This window comes from Myxocyprinus asiaticus, chromosome 4 (assembly GCF_019703515.2).
Source record: "Myxocyprinus asiaticus isolate MX2 ecotype Aquarium Trade chromosome 4, UBuf_Myxa_2, whole genome shotgun sequence".
Lineage (NCBI taxonomy): Eukaryota > Metazoa > Chordata > Actinopteri > Cypriniformes > Catostomidae > Myxocyprinus > Myxocyprinus asiaticus.
In genome coordinates, this window is record NC_059347.1 from 4763625 (window position 1) to 4787533 (window position 23909).

Sequence of the window (23909 nt, forward strand, 5' to 3'; positions counted from 1 at the left end):
CCAGAACATTATAGAGACTTCGGATTGCTTTCATTGGACTCAGGGTAGCAAGGAGTCTTTTGAGTATCACCTTGGTAACTGCCTAACAACCAAATGATCTATCTGTCTATCTATCTATCTATCTGATAGACTGAATGGTCTTATAATCTTTCAACTTTCAACTTTTAAAACTACTACTTAAAATTATAACTATTTCAAACATCAAGCTTTTACAACTACTTCAAACTTTCAGGCTAGGCTTTCTCAAGCCAACCTAAAGTTTGTCCACAAACTTTTAAATCTAGTTATTATTATTATCTACTGAAATCCTATTTAAACTTATTATTATTCTTATTATTATTTATTCTTCTGAGACTAAAATTTCTGACTCTAACTCCTCCTAGAGCTTTTAAGCTACATTTACCAAACTCGGCATAGACCTTCAGACTAATCCCGAATAGTGTGCTATCTTTTCTAACTGATCGGAATTATGTTATTCCAGTATCGGCCTTCCGAATAGGCCTCATGTCTCTTTTACTTCCATTCAAGGTATGAAAACTTTTTCCTGTAATAACTCATTTAGAGGATTCAAGCTACATTATATAGCTCCAACACTCATACTTTCTATCTATCACTCCATCACTTTCTTTTTATATCTTTACATCATTCTTTTTATTCTTTATTTCACTCTATCACTTTAACACCCTAGCAACTGCATACAACCTAGCAACCATTTAGTGCACCCTAGCAACCAAAACCTATTGATTGCCATTCAAAATGGCTTAGATGGATATTTCCAGATCAGAATGTCCTACAAACATGAGAGTTGGCTTGTTTGAATTGGGTGAGCAATCAGTCTTCAAGTATCATCATGGAAAATACTTAGCCATGCCCTAGCAACCATTTAGAGCACCCTAGCAACCAAACCCCTTTGACTCCAGTTTACTTATTTTAATCAGGATAGCAAGGAGCCTCATTAAATATCACTTTGGTAACTACCTAGCAACCACATGGGGTTACCCTAGCAACCAAGTAACAAATCACATATCTCTGCACCAGAACATCGTAGAGACTTCCGAGTTGACTTATTTCACTCAGGATAGCAAGAAGCCTTGTTCTAGCAACCAGACGTGGAAGTACAAACGTATATTTGCAATATAAATTTGCCAAACTGTGTTATGTGTAAACGGTTTTACGGTTTGTAACGTTAGGCAGTGTTGTTGTAGCAACACTGACCATTGTTCTTGTAGCAGCAGCGACCATTGTTGTTGTTAGCAGCAGCAACCTAGCCAATTTTAGCTGTACCAGTTTATAAACAACACATTACGTGGTAATTCACGCATAACAGGATCGTAGCAACATGCCTATAGCAATGGTAATACAGTATTGTGTATACGACTTACTAAATTGGACACAAAAAAGACAAAAGTGCTAAAAAAAAACTTTAAACCCACAGCATACTATGGTCGATGCTCTTCGTAGCCATCTTGCTTTCTGAACTTGGGATCCTCTGAGTTCGTCAGACTTTTCGAGTAGGAATTCCGACATCGGGGGGCAGTCCATTTGTCAGTTCCGGTCTCGGAACTCGGAAAATAACTCGGAGCTCCGACTTCCGAGACAAATGGAACGCAGCATAAGTTTCACTCTGGTTACTGCCTAGCAATGACATGGGGTTACCCTAGCAACCAAGTAACAAATCACATATCTCTGCACCAGAACATCGTAGAGACTTCTGGGTTGACTTATTTCACTCAGGATAGCAAGGAGCCTTGTTAAGTATCACCTTGGTAACTGCATAGCAACCAGATGGGGTTACCCTAGCAACCATGTAAAAAAACACATATCTCTGCACCAGAAAATCATAGAGACTTCCGGGTTGACTTATTTCACTCAGGATGGCAAGTAGCCATGTTAAGTATCACTTTGGTAACTGCCTAGCAACCAGATCAGGTTACCCTAGCAACCAAGTAACAAATCACATATCTCTTCACCAGAAAATCGTATAGACTTCTGGGTTGACTTATTTCACTTAGGATGGCAAGTAGCCATGTTAAGTATCACCTTGGTAACTGCCTAGCAACCAGATGGTGTTAAACTAGCAACCAAGTAACAAATCACATATCTCTTCACCAGAACATCATAGAGACTTCCGGGTTGACATATTTCACTTAGGATTGCAAGTAGCCATGTTAAGTACCACCTTGGTAACTGCCTAGCAACCAGATGGGGTTACCCTAGCAACCAAGTAACAAATCACATATCTCTGCACCAGAACTTCGTAGAGACTACCGGGTTGACTTATTTCACTCAGGATGGCAAGGAGCCTTGATGAGTATCACCCTGGTAACTGCTTACCAACCAGATGGTGTTATCCTAGCAACAAAGTAACAAATCACATATCTCTGCACCAGAACATCGTAAAGACTTCTGGGTTGACTTATTTCACTCAGGATGGCAAGGAGCCATGCTAAGTATCCCCTTTGTAACTGCCTAGCAACCAGATGGGGTTACCCTAATAACCAAGTAACAAATCACATATCTCTGCACCAGAACATCGTAGAGACTTCCGGGTTGACTTATTTCACTCAGGATGGCAACTAGCCATGCTAAGTATCCCCTTTGTAACTGCCTAGCAACCAGATGGGGTTACCCTAGCAACCAAGTAACAAATCACATATCTCTGACCCAGAACATCGTAGAGACTTCCAGGTTGACTTATTTCACACAGGATGGCAAGGAGCCTTTTGAGTATCACCTTGGTAACTGCCTAGCAACCAGATGGTGTTACCCTAGCAACCTAGCAACAAATCACATATCTCTGCACCAGAACATCGTAGAGACCTCCGTGTTGACTTATTTCACTCAAGATGGCAAGGAGGCTTGATAAGTTTCACATTGGTAACTGCCTATTAACCAGATGGGGTTACCCTAGCAACCATGTAATAAATCACATATCTCTGCACCAGAACATCATAGAGATTTCCAGGTTGACTTATTTCACTCAGGATGGCAAGGAGCCTTGGTAAGTATCACCCTGGTAACTGCTTAGCAACCAGATGGGTTTACTCTAGCAACCAAGTAACAAATCACATATCTCTGCATCAGAACATTGTAGAGACTTCTGGTTTTTTTCATTTGACTCAGGGTAGCAAGGAGCCTTTTGAGTATTGCCTTGGTAACTGCCTAGCAACCAGATGGGGATACCCTAGCAACCAAGTAACAAATCACATATCTCTGACCCAGAACATCGTAGAGACTTCCGAGTTGACTTATTTCACTCAGGATGGCAAGGAGCCATGTTCAGTATCACCTTGGTAACTGCCTAGCAACCAGATGGGGTTACCCTAGCAACCTAGCAACAAATCACATATCTCTGCACCAGAACATCGTAGAGACCTCCGTGTTGACTTATTTCACTCAAGATGGCAAGAAGGCTTGATAAGTTTCACACTGGTAACTGCCTATTAACCAGATGGGGTTACCCTAGCAACCATGTAATAAATCACATATCTCTGCACCAGAACATCGTAGAGATTTCCAGGTTGACTTATTTCACTCAGGATGGCAAGGAGCCTTGGTAAGTATCACCCTGGTAACTGCTTAGCAACCAGATGGGTTTACTCTAGCAACCAAGTAACAAATCACATATCTCTGCATCAGAACATTGTAGAGACTTCTGGTTTTTTTCATTTGACTCAGGGTAGCAAGGAGCCTTTTGAGTATTGCCTTGGTAACTGCCAAGCAACCAAATAGGGTTACCCTAGCAACCAATTTGCCATTCAGAAAAACAAGCAAGGGGTATGGATGCATAGGACTTCTTGCAGCTGGCTGTCTATCTGTATGATGTTCCTTCTGTCTGTCTGACTGTAAGACCTTCAAACTTCCAACTCTTCAAACTATTTTAAACTTTCAGACAAGGCTTTGTCAAGCCAACATAAAGTTAATCTTCAAACTTTACTATCTAGTTATTATTATTATTATGTTGGCTTGTCAAAGCCAACATTCTGATCTACTATTTAAACTTCTTCTTCTTCTTCTTCTGAGCCAAAATTTAAACAGTATCTCCTCCTAGAGCTTTCAAGCTACAACCACCAAACTCAGGTCAGACCATCAGACTGTTCTGACTTCGGTTGCTATCGCTTTTCTAACTGATTGGACTTAAGGTTACAATCAAACATCGAAAAAATCCTCATTCACTTACACTGATGGAATGTTCAGACTATTCAATCTCCAACTGTCAAAAATCCAAAAGTATACAGACACACAGAAGGCCTTTAATATGCCTTTAGCTGCTCTATCTAATTTACCACTCATACTTTCTATCTATAACTCCATCACTCTCTTTTCTATCTTTCCATCACCCCACTCTTTTTATTCTTTCTTTCACTCCATCACTTTAACACCCTAGCATCTGCATACAACCTAGCAACCATTTAGTGCACCCTAGCAACCAAAACCCATTGACTACCATTCAGAATGGCTTAGATGGATATCTCCTGATCAGAATGTCATAGAGTCTTCAGATTTGACTCAATACACTCAGTCCAGCAAGCAGCCTTTTTAGGATCACGCTGACAGCTTCCTAGCAATCAGATGGACTTAACCTAGCAACCGTATAGCAAAACACACATCTCTGCACCACAGCAACATAGAGACTTCAACTTTGGCTTATTTGATTCAGACCAGCAAGGAGCCTTTAAATATCATGCTGGACAATACTTAGCCACACCCTAGCAACCATTTAGTGCACCCTAGTAACCAAAACCCATTGACTTCCATTCATAATGGCTTAGATGGATATCTCCTGATCAGAATGTCCTACAGACATGAGAGATGGCTTGTTTGAATTGGGTGAGCAATCAGTCTTCAAGTATCATCATGGAAACTACTTAGCCATGCCCTAGCAACCATTTAGAGCACCCTAGCAACCAAACCCCTTTGACATCCATTCAAAAAGGCTGAGTGTGATATCTTCAGATCATAATGTCTAACAGACATGAGAGTTGGCTTCTTTGAATTGGGTGAGCAAATCAGTCTTCAAGTATCATCATGGAAACTAAGCCACGCCCTAGCAACCAATTTGCCATTCAGAAAAACAAGCAAGGGGTAGTGTTGCATAGGACTTCTTGCAGCTGGCTGTCTATCTGTATGATGTTTCTTCTGTCTGTCTGACTGTAAGACCTTCAAACTTCCAACTCTTCAAACTATTTTAAACTTTCAGACAAGGCCTTGTCAAGCCAACATAAAGTTTGTCTTCAAACTTTACTATCTAGTTCTTCTTCTTCTTCTTCTTCTTAGCCAAAATTTAAACGTATCTCCTCCTAGAGCTTTAAAGCTATTACCACCAAATTCGGGTCAGACCTTCAGACTGTTCTGACTCGGGTTTCTATCTCTTTTCTAACTGATCGGACTTCCGAACTGGACTGATTTTAAATTGATCCAATTCAAGGTGTGAAAACTTTTCCCTATAATAACTCCTTTAGATTATTCAGTCTACTTAGTATCACTCCACCACTCATACTTTCTATCACTCCATCACTCTCTTTTCTATCTTTCCATCACTCCACTCATTTTATTCTTTCTTTCACTCCATCACTTTAACACCCTAGCAACTGCATACAACCTAGCAACCATTTAGTGCACCCTAGCAACCAAAACCCACTGACTGCAATTCAAAATGGCTTAGATGGATATCTCCTGATCAGAATGTCCTACAGACATGAGAGTTGGCTTGTTTGAATTGGGTGAGCAATCAGTCGTCAAGTATCATTACGTAAACTATTTAGCCATGCTTTAGCAACCATTTAGAGCACCCTAGCAACCAAACCCCTTTGACTTCCATTCAAAAAGGCTGAGTGTGATATCTTCAGATCAGAATGCCCTACAGACATGAGAGTTGGCTTGTCTGAATTGGGTGAGCAATCAGTCTTCAAGTATCATCACGGAAACTACTAAGCCACGCACTAGCAACCATTTAGAGCACCCTAAAAACCAAACCCCTTTGATTTCCATTCAAAAAGGCTGAGTATGATAACTTCAGATCAGAATGCCCTACAGACATGAGAGTTGGCTTGTTTGAATTGGGTGAGCAATCAGTCTTCAAGTATCATCATGGAAACTACTTAGCCTCGCCCTAGCAACCATTTAGAGCACCCAAGCAACCAAACTCCTTTGACTTCCATTCAAAAAGTCTGAGTGTGACATCTTCAGATCAGAATGTTCTACAGACGTGAGAGTTGGCTTGACTGAATTGGGTGAGAAATCAGTCTTCAAGTATCATCATGGAAACTACTTAGCCTCGCCCTAGCAACCATTTAGAGCACCCAAGCAACCAAACTCCTTTGACTTCCATTCAAAAAGTCTGAGTGTGATATCTTCAGATCAGAATGTCCTACAGACATGAGAGTTGGCTTGACTGAATTGGGTGAGCAATCAGTCTTAAAGTATCATCATGGAAACTACTTAGTCATGCCCTAGCAACCATTTAGAGCACCCTAGCAACCAAACCCCACTGACTTCCATTTAAAATATATAGAAGGTATCTCAGGATCAGAATGTTGTAGAGACTTCAGTGTTGGCTTGTATGACTCAGAACAGCAAGCAGCCTTCTTGTTTCACAGTGGCAACTGCCTAGCAACCACATGGGCTTACCCTAGCAACCAAGTAACAAATCAAATATCTCTTCACCAGAACATCGTAGAGTCTTTCGGGTTGACTTATTTCACTCAGGATGGCAAGGAGCCTTGATGAGTATCACCCTGGTAACTTCTTAGCAACCAGATGGGGTTGCCCTAGCAACCAAGTAACAAATCACATATCTCTGCATCAGAACATCGTAGAGACTTCCGTGTTGACTTATTTCACTCAGGATGGCAAGGAGCCTTTTGAGTATCACCTTGGTAACCGCCAGGCAACCAGATGGGGTTACCATAGCAACCAAGTAACAAATCACATATCTCTGCACCAGAACTTCATAGAGACAACTGGGTTGACTTATTTCACTCAGGATGGCAAGGAGTCATGTTAAGTATCACCTTGGTAACTGCCTAGCAACCAGATGGGGTTACCCTAGCAACCTAGCAACAAATCACATATCTCTGCACCAGAACATCGTAGAGACCTCCATGTTGACTTATTTCACTCAGGATGGCAACTAGTCATGTTAAGTATCTCCTTTGTAACTGCTTAGCAACCAGATGGGGTTACCCTAGCAACCAAGTAACAAATCACATATCTCTGACCTAGAACATCGTAGAGACTTCTGGGTTGACTTATTTCACTCAGGATGGCAAGGAGCCTTTTGAGTATCACCTTGGTAACTGCCAGGCAACCAGATGGGGTTACCCTAGCAACCAAGTAACAAATCACATATCTCTGACCCAGAACATCGTAGAGACTTCCGGGTTGACTTATTTCACACAGGATGGCAAGGAGTCTTGATATGTATCACCCTGGTAACTGCTTAGCAACCAGATGGGGTTTCCCTAGCAACCAAGTAACAAATCACATATCTCTGCATCAGAACATCGTAGAGACTTCTGGGTTGACTTATTGCACTCAGGATGACAAGGAACCATGTTAAGTGTCACCTTGATAATGCCTAGCAACTAGATGGGGTTAACCTAGCAACCAAGTAACAAATCACATATCTCTGCACCAGAACATCGTAGAGACTTCCGGGTTGACTTATTTCACTCAGGATGGCAAGGAGCCTTGATATGTATCACCCTGGTAACTGCTTAGCAACGTGATGGGGTTACCCTAACAACCAAGTAACAAATCACATATCTCTGCACCAGAACATTGTAGACACTTCCGGTTTCGTTCATGTGACTCAGGGTAGCAAGAAGCCTTGTGAGTAGCACCGTGGTAACTGCACAGCAACCATATGGGGTTACCCTAGCAACCAAGTAACAAATCACATATCTCTGCACCAGAACAACGTAACGACTTCTGGTGTCATTCATTGGACTCAGGGTAGTAAGGAGCCTTTTGAGTATCATCTTGGTAACTTCCTAGCAAGCAAATGAGCTATCTATCTATCTATCTGTCTGTCTGATAGACAAAATAGTTGTAGAGCCGAGGAGGGGCGGGGCCGGGCTGGAATGATGCACGCCTGGTCCCCAATCAGCCTGATGGGGCACGCGAGGGATAAAGGCGGCCAGGGACGATGTTCGAGAGAGAGAGAGAATTGCAGGCAGCTGTACTGTGTGGTTTTTGGTTGTGTGTTTTTGGTTAAGTTTATTATTAAACTATTATTTAAGTTGTCAAGCCGGTTCTCGCCTCCTCCTTTCCATTGAACCCCTTACACTGGTGCCGAAACCCGGGAAAAAGGTTTGAAGATGGACGGAAGTCGTCCCGTAGAGTCCTCCCAGTTGGCTGAGATCCTCCAAGCCCTCGCTGGCTTACATCGGAGCCACCAGCAATCCCTGCTTGAGCTCCAGCAAGATCAAGACCGCTGGTTTGTGGAGCTCATGTGCACTCAAGCAGAGGACCGACAGGCGATCCGGAGCCTTCTCAGCCAGGAGGCATCCCCAGCCACGACCCCGGACACCCACATGCCTTTACCCCCACCTGTGTTACAAAAGATGGGGGCGGCGGACGACCCAGAGGTGTTCCTGGATCTCTTCGAGCGCACCGCCGAGATCTGGGGCTGGCCGCTCGGCCAGTGGGCGGCCCGACTCATACCGCTACTGTCTGGGGAAGCCCAACTCGCGGCTCAACAACTACCAGCGATGAGCCTCCTGGCTTTCGGAGACTTAAGGAAAGCCATCCTGCAATGGGTTGGTCGAAGTCCGGAAGAAAGTCGTCAACTCTTCCGGAGCCTGAAGCTGGAGAGCTCCGACCGCCCGTTTGCCTTCGCCCAATGGCTCTGCAACGCCTGCCGAAGATGGTTGCTAGCGGGGGACCGTGGCGTTGACGGGATCATCGACCACGTGGTACTGGAGCAATTAATACATCAACTGCCAAAAGGGACAGCGCAGTGGGTCCAGTGCCACCACCCGGCATCGCTGGAGGAAGCCATCCGGCTTGCGGAGGACCACATGGCGGCGATCCCGAGGGCGGAAGAGCCCTCCCACTCTCTCTCTCTTCCCCCTGTCTCATTTCCCTCCCCTCTCTCCTCTCGTTCTGCTCTCTCTCCAGGTCCCGTTCCTGCCCCACGCAGACGAGGAGGACTTCAGCCACTGAGACCAGTTCCTCGAGTGTGGGAGCCAACATCTTCCCCTATCCCGATGCCCCGCCGCTCTCCCCCTCAGGGGGGGCACCCGCCGACGCAAGTGCGGGCGTAGCGCCTGGGACAGCCTGCTGGAGGTGCGAGGACCTGGACCACTTCCGGGATCAGTGCCCTCTGATGGAGCTGGGGACAGTGGTGCATGTCTCTGACCTCCTGCAGGCTGCCCCCGACCGGGCTGGAGCATACCGGATACCAGTAAGTGTAAGGGGTTCAGTGGAAAGGAGGAGGCGAGAACCGGCTTGACAATTTAAATAATAGTTTAATAATAAACTTAACCAAAAACACACAACCAAAAACCACACAGTACAGCTGCCTCGAAACCATCATACCCGGCCACCTTTATTCCTCGCACACACCATCAGGCTGATTGGGGACCGGGCGTGCATCATTCCAGCCCGGCCCCGCCCTCGGCTCTACAATAGTCTTATAATCTTTAAACTTTTAACTTTTAAAACTACTAAACTTCAAGCTTTTACAGCTACTTCAAACTTTCAGGCTAAGCTTTCTCAAGCCAACATCAAAGTTTGTCTTGACAAACTTTTTTATCTAATTATTATTATTATTCTGCGACCCAAAAATTTCCAAGAGTATCTCCTCCTAGAGCTTTCAAGCTACAAACACCAAACTCGCCACAGACCTTCAGACGGGTCTGACTCGGATTGCTATATCTTTTTTAACTGATCAGACTTCCGGTATTCCCATATCGGACTTCTAAACAGGGCTGATTTTAAATTGACTCCCATTCAAGGTGTGAAAACTTTTCCTTGTAATAACTTCTTTAGAGGATTCAATCTATTTCCTATCACTCCACCACTCATATTTTCTATCTATCACTTCATCACTTTCTTTTCTATCTTTCCATCACTCCACTCTTTTTCTTTTTTCTTTCACTCCATCACTTTAACACCCTAGCAACTGCATACAACCTAGCAACCATTTAGTGAACCCTAGCAACCAAAACCCATTGACTGCCATTCAAAATGGCTTAGATGGATATCTCCTGATCAGAATGTCCTACAGACATGAGAGTTGGCTTGTTTGAATTGGGTGAGCAATCAGTCTTCAAGTATCATCATGGAAACTACTTAGCCTAGCATGCCCTAGCAACCATTTAGAGCACTCTAGCAACCAAACCCCATTGATTTCCATTTAAAATCACTTAGATGGGTATCTCAGGATCAGAATGTCTTAGATACTTCATTGTTGGCTTGTATGACTCAGAACAGCAAGCAGCCTTCTTGGTATCACACTCACAATTGTCTAGCAACCACATGGGCTTACCCTAGCAACCAAGTAGCAAAACACATATCTCTGCACCAGAATATTGTAGAAACCTCCTGTTTGACACGTTTGACACAGTCTCATGCTAGCAACACTTAGCGAAGTGCTAAAACATTCTAAAAACATGCTAGCATCTTGCTAACACATGCTGGCAACGCCTAGCGAAGTGCTAAAATGTGCTAAAAACATGCTAGCATCATGCTAACACATGCTGGCATTGCCTAGCGAAGTGCTAAAACGTGCTAAAAACATGCTAGCATCACGCTAACACGTTGGCATCGCCTAGCGAAGTGCTAAAACGTGCTAAAAACATGCTAGCATCATGCTAACACATGCTGGCAACGCCTAGCGAAGTGCTAAAACATGCTAAAAACATGCTAGCATCACGCTAACACATGCTGGCAACGCCTAGAGAAGTCCTAAAACATACTAAAAACATGCTAGCAACCCTAGGAACCAAGTAACAAATCAAATATCTCTGCACCAGAACAACGTAAAGACTTCTGGTTTCATTCATTGGACTCATGGTAGCAAGTAGCCTTTTGAGTATCACCTTGGTAACTACCTAGCAACCAAATGAGCTATCTATCTATCTGATAGACTGAATGGTCTTATAATCTTTAAACAGAACTTTTAAAACTAGTACTTCAACTTTTAGCTACTTCAAACTTAAAACCTTCAAACTTCAAGCTTTTACAACTACTTCAAACTTTCAGGCTAGGCTTTCTCAGGCCAACATCAAAGTTTGTCTTGACAAACTTTTTTATCTAGTTTACTATTACTATTATATTGACCATGGAAAATAAAGCAATGTGATAACAATTTTACCTGGTCGCAAAAAGTAGTCCAGTTTGCTGACCATTTATGCTTCGCAGAGCTAATGTGTGCTTCTAAATCACTTGCACCTTTATTAGCAACTGAAACATAAGTGCCAGCTTTACATGTCATACATTCTGCGTCCCACGGATCTCGACCTGGATGAAAGCATGGGAATTCTTTTGTGCAAATCTTCTGTAAATTTACACTTTCATTTGGGCATTGTTTCCACTCAGCTGTCATTTGCTGCTAAGGTCAAGCAAATGTTTGATGCCGAACACAACAGTGCTTAGTGCGTTCATGGAGAGATTGACAGGCAGGAATTTGGCCAATAGTTGCTGCAAGCCTCTTATAATTGACCAATTGGAGTGCGAGAAGGCAGGACTTACAAAGAGGGGTTAAAGCAATGCAAATATGCGCGCACACACAATGAAGTATTAGACCAGATGCACATCATAATGCAACTAAAGCCAAATCCCGGACATTTTCGCAAATTTTGAAATCCCGGCTGGACAATTTATTTAAGGTCCGAAAACGACGTATGGTCACCCTAGTTTATGACCCTTTCCTGGACTATTACTATGACACCTGTTTGCTGTTTGGAGTTTGTATTTCGCCTGTTTGTTTTAATAAACTTCCGCATGTGGATTCTAATCCGATAACCTCCTACAGTTCCTTACATATACTTTCAAAACGTGAAAAAAAGTGATGCAGGAGCAACCCCTGGGCATGAACACATGAAAATTGCAAATGTCGTATGCCAATCACTGCATTACATGAGACACAAAGTTTTCTTCCTCCAGGGGGCCCTAGACCAATCACCACAAACTCTCTCACCAAAGACCAAAAGTTTACAAAAAGTTCAGTGCATGAGCAGTAAGTGGTGGCAGAAATTCGGTATATTGTTGTGGTAGATTTGACAGATTAGATGATTAAATGAAAGTACGACACAAAACCATCATGAATACAGACATATTCTTAGCTGTAAACAATTATTATGATGATATGAGTTAATAACAAACATGCAATAATGTTCACTATAAATGTTTGCTGCGAAGTCGTGAGTTCAAATGATCTCCTCAGTCCATTCAGCTCTTTTGATGGCTGGAAGCCATATCCGTCTACGAGAGCCCTGGAAATAATTTTTCAACAATGAAATCCGATAAAAGTTTACATTATTGCCACCACTTCTTGTTTGATGTAAGCGGTGACGTTGCCATAGGATTGGTCTATTCATCCGCATTTAAGTATCAGAATTTTTATACCTCATTGGAGACATTTTTACACTAGATATTTAGTTATTTTTAATAAAAACTGATAATTGCAAGGACTCATACCAGTGAATGGAAATAAGCTTCAGCAGTCTCTATAAAAGAGACTTTTTTTAAAATCCTCATCCAGTAATATTAAACAACTGTGATTGGTGCATCCTGGCCAGCATTGGAAGAAGTATTGTGACAGCGCCGTCTATGCGCTGTTTCAGTAGCAGTCTGAACATCTGAAAAATTTACACCTGATTAATGATTCTGTCAAACTTTAGTTGGAGGCGGAAAGTTGTCAACACGCTGAACGTGCTGGGTAATGCCGTTGCACACCATCTCCACTATGAAAGCTGGGTCTGAGTTGGGGTGGCAAGTCCATTTTTAGGATGCAAAGCTAATTTTTAGGGTGCAAAGCTCACCCCGTGCCACCATTCTGGCCATGCCCCTAGCTGCTGTGCCATGCGTATGTTTAAACAAGGCAGAGGAAAAGAAATTGCGCACATTGGTTTGCTGAATGTGTGAAAGTGAACTACATTTGAGGACAGGTCAGTCTGCTGTGATGCAAAAAGATTTCAGTTGGATGAATTGTGAAATATATTTTTAAATTACTTAATAAGTTTAATGTTTTTTTGTTTTTTGCTATACCAATGCCACACTATGCCCTAATTCTATGTAAACAAAAGAATAAAATTGTCGGCAAGAATTCACATCCATTGCTGATATGACATTGTGCAACATTCAAGTGGGATCACCCTAATTGTAATCTGTATTATAATTGTAATTCTAATTGCAATTTACATTTACATTTAGTAATTTAGCAGACGCTTTTATCCAAAGCAACTTAAAACTGAGGAACATAGCGAGCAATTTATCATACAAGTGTCAACAATTTCTGCAGTATTGCACTGCCAAGTTTTCAAAGTTGCTGGAGTAGTATAGAAGCTAGTGCACTGTTAAATAATAAGTTAAATTAGTGTGGATTGGTCAAGTGCTCATAATAAATTTGTTTTCAGCTAATTTTTGAATATTGAGATGGTTTCAGCAGATCATGTGGAGGTTGGAAGCTTGTTCCACCACAGGAGAACAGAGAAAGTGAACGATCGTGAAATAGGCTTTGTGCCTCTTTGCCATGGGACCACCAGCGCCACTCGTTCATTGACTGCAGAGGACATGCCCAAGACCTGGAGCAGTGAATTGAAGTAAGGGGCTGCTGTTTTCAAGGCCTGATTCAAAGTCTTGACTGTGCCTTCTCTGATTTAAAATTGTACAAACTATAAAATAGTTGTTAAACTGAGTCTCACCGAATGCTGTAGGTCATCTGAGTATTTTTTCGCTAACAGTTTCATGAATACGGAGGACGTCCTACCCATTTGACAAACTGCTATAGACCTTATTCACAGTGGCACCATCTTTGAATTTTGACTGGAATGTTGACTCAAGATGGCGCCGAGTATGGCTGCTGCGTTGCGAGCTCCAACACAACACTGCAGTTTTTTGTTTGTTTTGTTCACAATTCTATGTTTTTGTCTTGGATGTTGTCTGCCTTATTGTCTATGACAGACAAACACTTTTGGACATTGGTTCTGCAATAGCACACCGAAAACCGGAAACGCAGAAGGAAAAGGGGAAATAGAGCCGGCGTTCTCATCAGAGTAAGACGTCGCGCAAATCGACCCCCGCTACCCAGTACTCTACTGGCAAATGTTCAATCTCGTTCCAACGAGAGACGAGGGACTGCTGCATTATCTGCCTTATGGAAACTTGGATGTCTGCTGAGATTCCAGATTCAGACATCGAACCCACTGGGATCTCCGTGCACCGAGCGGATAGAGCGAAAGACCTCTCAGGTAAAAGCAGAGGTGGTGGTGTATGTTTTATGGTCAACAAATCCTGGTGTGATCAGAGGAACGTACATTCTATCAAGTCTTTCTGCTCTCCTGATCTGGAATTTCTCATGCTTCTATATCGACCATTCTAGCTACCGAGGGAATTCACAGCGGTCATTATCACAGCTGTGTACATCCCCCCACAAGCCGACACAGAACAGGCACTCAAGGAACTGTACAGGATTATAAGCAAGCAGGAAACCGCGCACCCTGAAGCCGCGTTCATTGTGACCGGGGACTTTAACAAAGCCAATTTTAAATCAATCACACCAAAATACCACCAACACATCAGTTTCAACACATGAGGGGACCGGGTTTTGGACCATTGCTACTCTCCCTTCCGGGATGGCTACAAATCTCTCCCCCGCCCATCATTTGGCAAATCAGACCACTCTTCCATTCTGCTTCTGCCCGCTTACAGGCAGAAACTGAAACAGGAAGCACCCACCCTCAGAACAATCCAGTGCTGGTTGGACCAATCAGATTCTACGCTACAAGACTGTTCCGGTCTGCCTCTAATGACGACATCGATGTGTACGCTGATAGCGTAACATGTTTCATCAGAGAGCGTAGAGGATGTTGTTCCAACCAAAACAATACGGATCTACCTCAACCAGAAGCCATGGATTAATAGCGATTTTCGTGCTGCACTTGATGTGCAGACCTCCGCTTTTAATTCTGGGAATGTGGAGGAGCATAAACAAGCCAGTTCAGAGCAGCCAAACGCCAGTACAGGGTCAAGATTGAAGGACAGTTTAACACCACCAACTCTAGAAGCATGTGGCAGGGAATTAATAGCATCACAGAATAAAAGCTCTGCCATGAACACCGCTGCCTCACTCCCGGATGTGCTAAATACTTTTTATGCTCGTTTTGAGGGAAATAACACTGCCCTCACGGAGAGAGCTCTCACGGCCGAAGCTACAGAGGTTAGTTCACTCTCTGTCTCTGTAGCGGATGTAACCCATTCCTTCTGACAGGTGAATATCCGTAAAGCCACGGGTCCAGACGGCATTCCGGGCCACGTCATCAGAGCGTGCGCGAACCAACTGGCCATCTGTGGTCCCCACATGCTTTAAAACGTCCACCATTATGCCTGTACCAAAGCAATCCAAAATCACTTCGTTTAATCGCTGAAATGACTGCCGTCCTGTTGCTCTGACCCCCATCATCAGCAAATGCTTTGAGAGACTAATCAGAGATTACATCTGCTCTGTGCTGCTTCCATCACTGGACCCATTGCAGTTTGCTTACCGCAACAACCGCTCCACTGATGATGCCATTGCATCTACATTTCACACTGCTCTCTCCCACCTGGAAAAAAGGAACACTTATGTGAGAATGCTGTTTGTAGACTACAGCTCAGAATTCAACACCATAGTGCCCTCCAAGCTTGATGTGAAACTCCAGGCTCTGGGCTTAAACAGCTCGCTGTGCAACTGGATCCTGGACTTCCTGTCACGCAGATGCTAGGTGGTTAGAATGGGCAGCAACATCTCCTCATCACTGACCCTCAACACTGGAGCCCCACAGGGCTGTGTTCTCAGCCCACTCCTGTATTCCCTGTACACACATGACTGTGTGGCAACACATAGCTCCAATGCCATCATTAAGTTTGCTGATGATACGACGGTGGTAGGTCTGATCACTGACAATGATGAAATGGCCTACAGAGAGGAGGTGCTCACTCTGACATGCTGGTGTCAGGAGCACAACCTCTCCCTAAACGTCAGCAAGACAAATGAGCTTGTGGTGGACTTCAGGAGAAAAGACAGAGAACACAGTCCCATAACCATCAATGGAGCACCGGTGGAGAGAGTCAGCAGCTTCAAGTTCCTCGGTGTCCACATCACTGAGGAACTCACATGGTCCGTCCACACTGAGGCCGCTGTGAAGAAGGCTCATCAGCGCCTCTTCTTCCTGAGACGGCTGAGGACGTTTGGAATGAACCACCACATCCTCACACGGTTCTACACCAGCACTATAGAGAGCATCCTGACTGGCTGCATCACTGCCTGGTATGGCAATAGCACTGCCCACAACCGCAAAGCCCTGCAAAGGGTGGTGCGAACTGCCAGACACATCATCGGAGGTGAGCTTCCCTCCCTCCAGGACATATATACCAGGCAGTGTGTGAAAAAAGCTCAGAGGATCATCAGAGACTCCAGCCACCCAAGCCATGTGCTGCTCTCACTGCTACCATCAGGCAGGCGGTATCGCAGCATCAGGACCCGCACCACTCGACTTCATGAAAGCTTCTTCCCCCAAGCAATCAGACTTCTGAACTTGATCTTTCATGATCAATATACATCAGCACTGCACTTTATTAATCTTATTATCTCACACTGGACTGTCTTAAATTATATTCTCTCTTAACAACACACTGGCAACTGACTATCAACCGACAGCCTGAATGTCAATACAGTACAAAACAATCTACTGTATATTTTATATATACTATATATACTTTTTTTATTGTATAATGTGTATTCTATATTGTGTGTATGTGTATTCTATATTGTGTGTATTGTATACTGTACAATATTCGATATTATGTGTATTGTATACTGTATATTGTATATTATTATTTGTATATTGTGTTGTGTGTAATTATGTGTATATTAGATATGTAAATTGTGATGTGCAAATCTGTTTATTGTAAATTGGTATATGTCTCATCTATGTCTCATCACTGTCACGACTGCTGTGTTGCTCGGAACTGCACCCAAGACTTTCACCCACTATTGCACTTGTGTATATGGTTGTGACAATAAAAGTGAAGTGAAGTGGGAATGAAAACGAGGCAGTGAGGGATAGACATACCATCTCTTCAATTATCCAAAAACACTTTAAACAACTGTACAACCCATAGAAGAGATTGTACATCTATCCCTCACAGCCTAGTTGTCATTCCCATAAAAAATGTAGGCATATTTGAATGCAGAAAGTGTGTTTGGGAATTCTCTGAGTTGCTAAACCTGTTCACTTCCTCTGTCAAAAATGAATTCCTTACAGAATGCTTGTAAATACACCCATGATCCTTTTTATTTCTCCAGCACACAATGCTACACACTAGCTGCCTGTGGTGAATTTTATTGTGATACTCCACTGACCCCTGCTGGTATTTATTTTCTGCTGCTTTCACTAGGATGGATGGTAGATGAAGGACAGACGGACAGACAGATAAACAGATTTCAACCACAATGAACTCAAATTATTACATTTGAGTAAAAACTATATAAATGTATACATGAAGAACTATATAATTTTAAAGGATTTTTTTTTTAAGATCAAATAAGAAATATGTATTTGTTAGAAAAAAAAAAGAAAAAAAAGATGCATTTTCACTTGTAGTGTCAGACTTTTGAACCCCACTGTACATATATGCATATAGATATATCTAGATCATAAATGTCAGGTCAAGACAAGTTCAATAAACTGTTAAATAGCTTTTCTGTAGTCAAGACTGTATGTGCCTTTAGATCTACACCGAACTAGCTTTCAAAAATAAACCTTAAGTTTAAGTTTAGTATGAAATGTGACAACTAGCCCTGCTCTCCCCCATACCATGAAAAACAGTGAAGGTCTTCATACAAAAGGTGAGAAAATGTTTTATATATATATATATATATATATATATATATATATATATATATATATATATATATATATATATATACATACAGAGTTGGGAGAGTTACTTTTGAAATGATTTCCACTACAGATTACAGAATACATGCTGTAAAATGTAATTTGTAACATATTCCGTTAGATTACTCAAGGTCAGTAACGTATTCTAAATACTTTGGATTACTTCTTCAGCACTGATAGATTTTTTTCACTTGTTTTGACTATAAAAACTGCCAGTACGGTAAGACAAAATACACATGTTAAAAATACATTCTCTGAAAAACTGAAATATCTTATGCAGTGTTGTTTCTAAAACAAGATCAATCAAACTGATCTTGTTTTAAGGATTTTTCAATATTTTTAAAGGAAAACAATACAAAACGTATTATCAAGAATACGATTTTTGCCCTAATATCAAAGGTCTTACTAGAAAAAAAAAATTATTATCCAATGTGAATTTTCTTGCTAAAAAAAATATGATCATGCCTGGTAACGTGCATGTGAAATGGCTAGAAATAGCATTTTAGCTTAGTGTAAAGCTGACAATTTACACAAGGTTTATTTCTATTTCTTCTCCTCCAAACTTCAAGCTTACTTCTCTGTCTGCTCGTATGAATGTAACACATCATAAGGTGTTTCAGCGCTGTTCAAATGAACTTTGGATCGCATCATTTATATGTATAAATTTTTCCATCTGAAAGGACTAAATATTAAATGAAACAAATGACAATAAAATGCAATGTAATCTCTTCAGTAATCAAAATACTTTTTGAATGTAACTGTATTCTAATTACCAATGATTTAAATTGTAACTGTAGTGGAATACAGTTACTTATATTTTGTATTTTAAATATGTATTCCCATAACATGTACTCCATTACTCCCCAACACTCTGTGTGTGTGTGTGTGTGTGTGTGTGTGTGTGTGTGTGTGTGTGTGTGTGTGTGTGTGTGTGTGTGTGTGTGTATATATGTATATATGTATATATGATAGATAGATAGATAGATATATATAGATATATATATATATATATATAGATAGATAGATAGATATATATAGATATAGATATATAGATACATAGATAGAGCAGTGGTAGCTGAGTGGTTAAGGCTTTGGGTTACTGATCAGAAGGTCAGGGGTTCAAGCCCCAGCACTGCCAAGATGCCACTGTTAGGCCCTTGAGCAAGGCCCTTGACCCTATCTGCTCCAGGGGTGCTGTATCATGGCTGACCCTGCACTCTGACCCCAGCCTAGCTGGGATATGTGAAAAAGAAGAATTTTACTGTATATGTGCAAATGTATAATGTGATAAATAAAGAAAATTATAATTATTATATATATATGCCACATATTTTTGTTTAATTTTTGCTGTTTAAACTGTTTTGTGTTTCATAATTGTTTAACTGATAAAATGAAACAAAATCTGTTTTAATTGAAATTTTGAGTTAATAATTAAACTGAAAAGTCATTAAATAGCCTATAATACAATTTAAATACAGACACTTTGCGGAAGTTTTTTTTTTTTTTCTTACTTTAGGGTCTCATACAGTGGGGCCAAAAAGGTCTTACACCACATTAAATATCTTGTTTTTTAAACCAGGAAATGAACACAGTTTTAGAATTCAGAAAAATGTCAAACAAAGAATGGTTACAATGTACAATAATAATAATAAAAAAAAAAATATTTAGTATTCTGAACTATTTCTATAGGTTTCTGTAGGTTTTGTGAAATTAACATTTGTACAAAATGTCTATGGTGTTTTCAAATTCATTATTTTATTTTTTATGTTTTCATATTCATATTAGTTTTTATGCTGATAATAAAGAATGCTGAATAAAAGTATTTTCACTAGTGGTCACAGACTCAGATTCCACTGTAGGGATAGACCAAGGCTAGTGGTCAAACATTTTTCTCCTCTGAATATTTCTCAGGGTAGGTTAATTTTTGTAAGCTGTCACAGGGGAACCTGCAATTAAAAAAAGACCATTATAGGTTTTCATTCAAATGTAAGCAAAAAAAAATAAAATATTATGAAACAATTCCAGAAAGAGCGTATATGTAAATGAGTAAAAGAAAAAAGTCCATCCATTGTTTTCGCCAGTAAATATTGTAATTAATAAACTGTTTAAATGTATTAATTAACATTTAAAACACGTAACAACTTCCCCCAACAACCGGACATTTATGAAAATTATCCTTGTCTTGAGAACACAGTTCAACCTTCAATATGCAGTTGACCATTGCCTTATTGTACACCAGAGTGGTTTTATTGTGTTCACTAGTTTAAAGTTTTTGCTCGGAGGACAGAATTTACCAAAAAAAAAAAAATATTCTAATTTAAAAGGGTTTTGAATTAGGTGTTTGAAACTATCAAACAAAACCACTACTAGAAAAAAACATGTGTAATTGGACTTTTGACCGAAAACTTAAAAGGGAAAAAGGTTAATATTTTCTATTGTTTAAAGGTAACTTTTTGTTTGTGTCATCTTGGACTAACAGTGACACCTAGTGGTGTGGGTGCAGTATCATTTAAAATCAATAGTTTTCAGTTTCAGATGCCATTGCAGAAATTCACTATTCACAATCAGCCATGATTAATTTAATCCAAGAGTGAAAGTGTCCAATAACAAGACGGTTACTGAGATTAAGTGAGTAGTATTCAACTGGTCTTGTGATTCTAAAATGGCAGCCCCCACGAGGGCACCCCTGCCCCATGTAGAATAAAACAGCTTTTATAAGGTTACTGATATAACTAGAGTCCTCATCTCAAGTGAGTGGTCATGATTTTATACATATGTTTCAAAATTACCATTAATTTCTTCAGGAGTAAAACTTTTTTTAATGGGGGGAAAAATACTGAGTGCATGTTTAATAGGGGATACCAGGGCTAGTTGTCATACAGGGAAGTTGTCACATGGTAACTAAGGTTTTGAGTCAAAAGTCTATTCATAAATGCACTGTCTAACAGCAGTTTTGTATGTTGGTTTCAAATACCTGTTTCAAAGCTGCCTTAAATTAAATAATTTTTAGGAATTCTACAGTATTCTCTAAACTAAAATTCAAGATAAAAAACAAGATCATCATATTTTTGTAATAGCTGTTGGGAAAACAAGATTTCACAAGTTTTCACATTTGTTTCAACTTGTCCTGATATAAATGTATTAAATGTGATATTTTTTTTTTTACAATGAATTAATTGCACTTTCTGTTGGCACTGTTGTTCTGTGCTTCATAATTGTTCGTTTAAACTCAAATTGCCTTTAAAACATTTAAAATATGTTGTAGATGACCTTTTTACCTTAGACAGTATTTCATATTTTCTAAAGTCTTTTTCATAACAAATCAGTGCCAATAAATAGCAGGTTCCCATTGTGACAACCTATACAGTGTGACAACTTGCCCTGCTATAGGGTCAAAATGTATTCATTGAACTGTTCAATTTATTTAATGCAGTCAAGACTTTCAGATAGATGTCTGTAGATCTATACAGATACTGACTTTCAAAAATAAACCTACCCCAAGAAATAATGCTTAAAATATATTGGGTAAAAAGTGCGGCAACTAACTCCAGTCATTGCGTTCTGTAAGATTACAGAGTACTTTGTGTCATTAAGAGACAAATTCTGAGGTAAATAATCATGGGTGTTAAAAATGCATGAGGTACACGAATACTTGAAAAATATTTTTTATAAGCAGTAGCCTATAACAATGCAAAAGAATACAACAGCATGCAGTAGCCTATGTGAACGTTCACTGAAACATGCTGACACCTGTAAATTTACATTATGATTATAGGTCCTCTTTTTTTTATTATTCGAATTTGTATTTTATATCAAATTTCATGTTTTTTTTTTTTAACCATCCTACGACTCACCGCTAGGGGGAAACGATCAAACATTACAGATTTGAGAGGTAAAGCGGAAAACGACAATAAGCATAAAAGTCCTTTGCTTCAAGATTCACTTTGTAATTATTTCTATCTAAAACTCTGCAGCACAAAAATGGGTAGCTAATGTAGTAATTTGCTTTACATGTAAACATGTATGTGTATATGATAACATTATTTCCCCTCTCTGTAAAATAATATAGCAATAAACACAACTAAAGTCTTATCATGACAAAAAGCATTGTAATTTGGGCAACACACAGTTTCCATAACTGAACAAGTGACATTTTTGTGTCTAACAATTTTTTTTTAATTATTATTATTATCCTACTATATAGCTACTATTTCATAAATGTAAAACTCCTGTTCTGCATGGGCACATTTTCTATTGCATTGCAGCCTGCAGTTCAATGTTTTTGCATATCTAACCTAGTTGTTGGGCCAGCTGACGTGATATAAGCTACATAAAGGCATTGTGTGAAATTAATGCATTTGCAAATTGAGAACCTGCCCTTGCATGATGGCGGATGTGTGTGTGTCCATAGGACAGACTGCAACATTACCGTAACCGACCAACACTGAAAAATCGACCGCCAGTGGCGTATAGCTATCAGGAAGACACGAGACAAATCCATAGAAATCAAATCGGGAACTCTGTTTCTAAAAAAAAAAGAAAAAAAAAGAAAAAAAAAAAAAAAAAAAAAAAATGCTCCGGAAAGGGCCGCTTGTTTCGTCATTTTAAGATCCGAAAGGGAGGATTTCTTCATTCCCAGAAAATTTTTCCGCATGACCTGCATCATTTTGGGAGGTAACAAAGTAGCGCGAAAGCGCCTTTCCTCATTAACAAATGATATGTAATAAAATGTAACACAACTGAGTTTCAACGCTTTGATTTCAGTCATCTGGAGTTCGTTTTTGTGCACGCGGTAAGATCTGATTGCGAATTATCTCAAATGTGGTCTGAATGTGTCGTACAGTGCATGGATCGGTTGAATTGTTTCGCGGAGCAGTTTTCAAAATAAAGTTTTGAAGCGAGTTTGTGTTGCGGTTCTTCTGTTCTTTTCTCCGCGTGTTTGGATGTAAAATCGAGTTGATGCCTTTGCAGGAAATCTATGGAGTTGAAATCATACGGGGTAGGGTACAATCTGAAAACATAAAAACCACACAGAGCAGCCATGTTTGCTGAATTTTCATGAGAATTTTTCTGTTCTTTGCGATGAAAAAGATGGCTTGGCTTGATCTGTTCGGTTTATTAAGCAACTTCATGAACTGAGTTTGGAATCAGATTAATATTACGAAACTGGGGTTACTGAGTGAGAACGATATATTCGGAAAAAAAGAAAGAAAAAAAAAGAGATTATAAATGCCGTTTTTGTTTTTGCAGCAAAATTGGCGCCATCTGTCGGCAGATATTTCGAGAAATTACGAAATTACAATTAATTTTGCTTGGAGGGATTTTTTTTTCTTTCTCTCATCACTTCCCATTTTATGAACTGCATGTTTTGGTGACAGTGCGTTTGTGAATGTTTTGTTGTTGTTGTTGTTGTTGTTTTCCCTTTCGGAAAAACTGCATGATGCGTTTGTTCTCCCCATTTATTTTATGAATTTAGGAGTCAAGCTGTTTTGAAACACAACAAATTTCCTCAGTGTCATTAAAATATTAAACCGCCATTGCCAAGTCACTCTTTTTACCCTATCTGGTATTTTCCTTTCTCACACATTGATTTTTTTTTTATTTTTGTTTTCCAGCTCAACTGCAAATATTAGTGGGTGGAACATAGTTGGAATTTTCTTTTTCTTTTTTTAGTGAGTCATGATGGTCACATATATTTGGTATCTGATGATTTCTGTAAGTTACACGAGGGAAGTGATATACAGGACTATTTCGAACGTCCTCTTGAAATAACTGAAATCATATCTTTAGTTTTATGGC

General features: G+C 40.3%; 1 protein-coding gene across 11 annotated transcripts in view; it reads left to right on the forward strand.

Annotated features, from left to right (window-relative positions):
• The first annotated feature begins 22392 nt into the window (after positions 1-22392).
• Positions 22393-23909, forward strand: part of znf618 (zinc finger protein 618) — a 59695-nt gene continuing 58178 nt past the window's right edge. For 5 of the 11 annotated variants that reach the window (XM_051689100.1, XM_051689127.1, XM_051689142.1 and 2 more), the window contains exon 1: positions 22393-22784. The gene's annotated coding sequence lies outside the window, so the exon portion shown is untranslated. Of the gene's footprint in view, positions 22903-23909 lie in introns of all 11 variants that reach the window. The other 6 variants (XM_051689136.1, XM_051689157.1, XM_051689175.1 and 3 more) reach the window with 2 other exon arrangements.